This window comes from Apium graveolens, unplaced genomic scaffold, assembly GCF_009905375.1.
Source record: "Apium graveolens cultivar Ventura unplaced genomic scaffold, ASM990537v1 ctg5840, whole genome shotgun sequence".
Taxonomy (NCBI): Eukaryota; Viridiplantae; Streptophyta; class Magnoliopsida; order Apiales; family Apiaceae; genus Apium; species Apium graveolens.
In genome coordinates, this window is record NW_027419120.1 from 1,371 (window position 1) to 8,312 (window position 6,942).

General features: G+C 37.2%; 1 pseudogene; it reads right to left on the reverse strand.

Moving 5' to 3' along the window:
• Nucleotides 1-631: 631 nt before the first annotated feature.
• Nucleotides 632-5,515, reverse strand: LOC141702883 (uncharacterized; annotated as a pseudogene).
• Between the last annotated feature and the right edge of the window lie 1,427 nt (nucleotides 5,516-6,942).

Below are 6,942 nucleotides of genomic sequence, written 5' to 3' on the forward strand. Positions count from 1 at the left end.
TGGGGTCGCTAAACTGAATGAATCGGGTCGCTCGTTTAGTCAAACAAGCTGAAATTTGAACGAACTCGGCTAGTTTAATAGACGAGCTGATTGCCTCGTGAGCTCAAACACAATTTTTTTATTAAAATTTGATTTTTAGATAATGAAAATAAATTTTAAATATATTATATGTAAATTTTAAACGAGATCAGAGCTACGCCGGGTCGAGTTTTGGAGTTTCGGGCAGAGCTCCAATTAGCATGTACTCGGATCTTTGAAATACCAATCTGCACTACATACATTTGAACACCAACTCATTCTGCCAGCGCTAAAACTGAACATTTGAACATTGTCACAGAAATTAGCAGACACTATAAGCCTCTGAGAATACCCCAACAATTAGTAGTAGAATGTCTTTGCTCAACCTCATTGATCACAAAACATTGTATGACACAATTACAATAGAAAAGTACAGATAGTGATAATTATGTGACATGATCATTTTTCGACAAATTTATTGAACTTTTATGATCTTTAGAAAATATTGCTCTAATCCGAAGCTTCAGTTGATGAAGGCAGATCTCTTGATGCTATTCTTCTGCACCTTGAGATACACAGTTGAGTTATAGTGCTTTTTCCGAATCATGGTCCATTAAAGAAAGACCTCAGACAGTAGAAAACACTCACCTTGCTTAAACCCATCCATGACGAAATATTGCTGCTTTACAAGAACAATCCTTCAAACAACTGCTCTTACACTTGTTCACATTAGTGTTAGCAATGCTAAAGTTAAATGTGAGTACGCCACATCTTTGAGCTCTATAAAACTCTGATATTTTGAAGTTGAACACTTCAGGGGGGTTATTTCAGCACAGCCGAGATTAGGATACTTTTCTTGACTTGTCGAAAATATCTCACAGTGCTACTGCTTGATCCAGGACAACTACATTGTCCGTTCGAGCATATACCATATTTCCCACACACAAGAGGGTAACCACAATCACCTGAAAACCCTGTAAGAACATCTGCTGAAACTTCCCATTTGTATTTCCATTCATATACTCTCAAATGCCCGTCTGATTCTAGTCTCATGTACTGCTCTGATGATGCTGGTGGAATATGAATGGTATGAGTTGGCTCGCTTGGCTCTGACGGTGTAAATAAAATTCAGGCTTCCATTTAGGAACTTCACATAATTTGGCTTGTTACTCTTCTCCACACCAGAAAGATAAAAGTCATAGTATGGTTGAGGAGTGGATTGGATATAAGCAATATACCTCTATCATTTACTACAAGAGAGTATAAACCAACTACATCATTAGTCTTGAAAACACTTGCAATTAGCTTCTGCCCTTCCACAAGCTTCTGTCCCGGAACCAAAGCATCCGTTGGATGATCAAAGATTGCCAAACCACTGCCTTTTGTTTGTTGAAAAGTATAAGATTTCCCGTGTCAGTTAAGTTTAAACCAGCAACAGATGTTCCAGCAGTTTTAGAAGACCAAGCTACAGAACCATCAGCATCTCGCAAGACCAAATCACCTTCTGAGGTGAGCTGCAAAGTCGCGTTGATTTTAACAGGATGGTCTCGATTAGCTGACCAAACAACTTGCGGAAATGAAACAGTAGGGGATACAATATGGGAAATGCTGTTTGTTTGAACAAGAAAGATGGCGAAAAGGTAAGAGTCACATTTTCCATTACAGTAGAAGCCACAAGCAAATCTCTGGCCTAATGTTCCTCTTAAAAGAACCGGTGTTACAATTGAACCATCACCAAAGTGAACGGTATGTGGAGGAGCAGAAAGATGATTGAACCATGAAGTAGAGAGTTTTGCTGTTGGATAATCATATGGTTGAGCAGATATCAGATTTTGAGAGTGAAAAATGAAGAATATAAAGGAAAGAATGAGAACACTTGAAACAAAGTTGACGCCCATGTTGAACATATGATCAATGAACATAGGGTTTACACAAATTTATAGCGAAACTAGTGTCTTTTCTTCAACTCTCTAGTACACTGATTTTGATTCAGTTCACTTGTTGAACAATAAAAATTTAAATATGCAAATGTTGCTCACAGTTTTCAAGGCGCACACAGCATGCTTGGTGCATTTTACTATCCTGTTTTCTTTTCTACTAAATCCACATGTCTTGGTAATCAGATGTATCCCAATCCAATCCAGATACAGTTCTCGTTTGAATTTAAACACTCACGAACACATTGCCTGCAATGAGCCTCGAACCCGCACCTTTGTTTATCAAGCACGAGAGATATACGATAGGCTAAACCTTGCACAGTTGCCATTTGCACATCATACAATTTACCTGACAGACGAACATAGGGGATAAGATAAAAATCATACAATAGTTCTATCTTCCCCCGTTCAGAACATATATTCCGCATACTAGAATTATCATAATGGCTTATTATTTATAGGGATGGTGCATGCACGAGAGAGTGTCTCGGCTTTGTTCAACGAAAGACAAAAAATGGTGCATTTAGTAGTATTTCTGGAGATGCGCTTTTATGGTCTATATCGTATTCAACTCTGGTGTCAGTACAGATTGTTGTCATAGAGTACTAAATAAAGTAATCTTGATAAAACATATATACATTATTTATGTGACATTTTTCGACAGATTTATGTAAGCTATGGAGATGACAAAACAATTTGTTATAGAAAGACATTTTTTCTTACTCTTTGCAAAACTTTATTGGCAGTAAGAACAGATAACGAATTGGGAAGAGTTAAGACATAGCCAGGTCACTTGTGTATGTTCTGCACTTCGAGATACACACTTGAATAATGGCCGAACTCGTTTGGATCAAGGTCCATCAAAGACAAGACATTGGACAGTAGTGAGCAATCCCCTTTCACGGGATCCAATCCATACTGAAATTTAGCTGCTTTACAGGAACAATCCTTCAAACAAGCACTCTTACACTAGTTGACGTCGACATTAGCAATGCTGGAGTTGAATACTTGAATGTAAAGTAAGTAACATTCTTGAGCTCTAGAAAAGCCTGATATTTTGAAGCTAAACAACTGAGATGAGTTATTGCTGTACAACCAAGGTTAGGATGCTTTTCTTTTACATGTCTAAAATATCGGGTTCCACTACTGCTTGATCCAGGATAACTACATTGTCTGTTTGAGCAAATACTATATCTCCCACACAAGAGGGTAACCACATTCACCTGCAATCCCTGTGAGATGATCGGCTGTAACTTCCCACTTCCGTATACTCTCAAGTGTCCGTCAAATTCTAGTCTCATGTACTGTACTGATGATGCTAATGGAATGCTAAATGTTGATATGGCCCTTTTTTCTCCGATGAATGTGAATAAATACTAAGACTTCCATTCAAGAAATTTACTTAATTTGTCTTTTACTCTTCTCTGTACTTGAAACATAATAATTTCACTTAAGGAGGACTGGATTGCTCGTAAGCTTTATCATTCACAATGAGAGTATAAACCAACACCAGTGTTCGTCTTAGAAACACTTGCAATTAGTTTCTGCCACTTACTGCTTAACTTTTTAAATTCATTTATTCACTTGGTAATGTTGCACTAAATTGCTCAAATTACTATTCTCCCGCAAACTCTTAAATTGAACATATGTACAAGAAATGAAATGACACAAACAATTAGTGGAAAGTTATTTACTTAATCACCGAACAAAACATACATTTCACTTATTTATAAGTAACTTATTAGTAGAAATACAGCATATTTTATTTATAGGATTTTGCTCTTTTTAGGGATTGGGATTAGGTGTAAGAAGCCTTAGCAATGAAGACCATGTCACTTGATGGCCTTCTTTTGCACCTTGAGATACACAGTTGAGTTGTGTTCTGTATCTTTCGGATCATCGACGAGCAATGAAAATACCTCAGACAATATAAACATTCCCTTGACGGAGGATCCGATCCAGTACGAAATACAGCTGCCTTACAGGAACAATCCTTCAAACAAGCACCTTGCACTTTTTCACATCAACATTGCCAATGGTGTAGTTATTTGTAAAGTATGTAATATCCTTTAACTCTACAAAATCCTGATATTTTGAAGCTGCACAATTGAGAGGAGTTATTTCAGCACAACCAAGCTTAGGATACTTTGGTTGCACTTGTTGAAATATCCGACTCCACTGCTGCTTGATCCAGGACAACTACATTGCCCCTTTGAGCATATGCTATATTTTCCGCATGCAAGAGGGTAACCACATTCCCCTGAGAACCCTGTGAGAAGATCTGCTATGACCTCCCACTTCTGTTTCCATTCGTATACTCTCAGATGCCCGTCGAATTCTAGTCTCATGTACTGTACTGATGATGTTGGTGGAATAGCAAATATTTCCAGTGGCGCCTCTTTCCAGGAGTGTGGATAAATACCGAGGCTTCCATTCAGGAACTTGACATAACTTGGCTTTTTACTCTGATATGAAGTAGTTACATAATTAACGTAATAGTCCTGAGAAGGATTGGATTGTATATAAGCAAATACTCCTTCATTAGTCACAAAAAAAGAGTATATGCCAACTTTACTATTTGTCTTGGAAACACTTGAAATCAGTTTCTGCCCTTCTGAGAGTGTCTGTCCTGGAACTAAAGCGTCCGTTGGATGATCAAAAGATTGCCACACCACCGCTTTGCGTTTATTTAAAAGTACTAGATTTCCAGTGTTGGTTAAGCTCAAACTATCAACGGATTTACCAGCAGTTCCAGAAGACCAAGCTACAGAACCATCAGCGTCTCGCAACACCAAATCACCATCTGAGGTGAGCTTCAAAGTTGCGTTGATTTTAACAGGATGGTCTCGGTGGCTGACCAAACAACTTGTGGGAATGATGCACTAGAGGATACAATAAGTGAGGCACTGTTTGTTTGAACAAGAAAGATGGCGAAAAGGTAAGAGTCACATTGCCATTACAATAGAAGCCACAAGCAAATCTTTGGCCTAATGTACCGCGTAAAAGAATGGCTCTCACAGTTGATCCATCACCAAACTGGACAGAATGTGGAGCAGAAGGATGATTAGTCCATGAAGTAGATAGTTTTGCTGTTGGATAATCAAATGGCTGAGCACATATTATGCTCGGAGATTCAAGAATGAACAAAATCAAGAAAACAAGGCAAGTTGAAACTAGTTGAAAGCCATCAACTCCACACAAAAGTGAATACAGAATGGAAGTGAAACAAGTAGAAACCTCTATAAGTAGACCTTAGTCATGTTAACTATTGCGGGTATACTGTTGAAATCGATATGATTTAATCCTCACATGTCAAATATAGCGAGCTGTAATTCTCATACGGCAAATATAGAAAACTTTGTTATATTTTTCATATGTCAAATTTAACAAGCTCTATTGTTATAGAAAAGTTTTAGGTTTAAACTTTTATTCAATTTTTTTTAAAAAAAATACATTATGAAAATACCTTATGGAAGTCTCAAAATACGTGCAAATAGTGAACGTATAAAACCTGTTGGCACGGAGGGAGTAAGTTGAAGTCGACAAACACCAACACGCATTGCCGCATTGGTGCCGAAACTATGATTACCTGTGGGGTGCTGTTACAATCTACATCAGCTTTGTTTTTTTACCTGTAGGGGCACTACATCAGCTTTGTAAAAAACACGTTCTCATGGACGGTGCACGTGAAAATGGGGTCATGGCTCTGTTCAGAGGCTAAGTTTAGATTACTAATATGTGGTACTGGGACGAAGACAAGTGATAACAGGGGACCAAGGCAATTAGGCCTGCAGATTCTATTTCCCCGTGTTCAGAGTAGTTCTTGAGCAGGGCCTGTCCAGCAAAATATTTGTTAGCCTACACTAATATAAATCAAATATTATTTGAAAATATATTTCTAGCAGTTTTGATAGCAAAACTATTTGAGTCACTCGTAATCAAAATTTGGAACCGTATATATCCTTTTTCTTAAAAATTATAAATTATCCATCTAATTTATCGTATGACATACTCGAACACGGAGATAAAATTTGATCACCTTGTTAAAATATTAGTTTAAGATACTTGTAAAATCTTTCTCTTATATTTTGAGATTTTCGAATCAGAGCTTAGGTGGGAGATTCATGTTTGACTCCGTGCCACCCCCTATATTCTCTAACTCTTGAGTGAAGTGTTAGAAATTTAAATAAGATTCTCTTTAGAGGCATATGGGTTGATGTGAATTTGAATTAAATGAATATCCGGGGATGATTTATTCGAAAAATAAGATTCACCCATATACAAAAAGTACTAATACAAGCACTAATGATTAGCTAAAAAACACTAATACATGTGATTGATGTTCCAATTTCTGAATATGAGTAGATATGAAGTTAAATGATATGAATGCCAACGGACGGGGATGATATGATTTACCCAACTCAGATTCACATTCCATATACCAAAAGTACTAATACAAACACTAATGCATGTGATTGATTTCCAAATTCTGTTAACGAGACTCATTAACCATTAACCAAATCGTCGGTAAAAAAATTCTAAGCAATTTTGGCATAGCATTCTTCTACTTGTCTATGATTTCGGATGCATTATTGCATTCTTCTAAGCAATCTGCAAAGTTCATCAGAACCAAGGCCAGGACTATCTTCTACTTGTCTATGATTTCGGATTGCATTATTGCCTGATTCAGGACAACTGAACTGTTCGCTTGAGCATATGATATATTTCCCACACACAAGAGGGCAACTATATTCACCTGCAATCCCTGTGAGAAGAACTGTTAGGAATATATGTGCATTAGTTTGATGATATGTTTAACAAAACACTTAAGTAGAAATTCAGTGTCTGTAGCCTCAACGGATAAGACCACTTTGGCTATCCGTTGATGGTGTAGCTTTACTTAGAAATAAGTCTAGTGTTGTAGCATATTTCAGTCTCTGTATTTAAGATGTAATTCTTAGAAGTTGAGAGAAACTATGAGTCATGT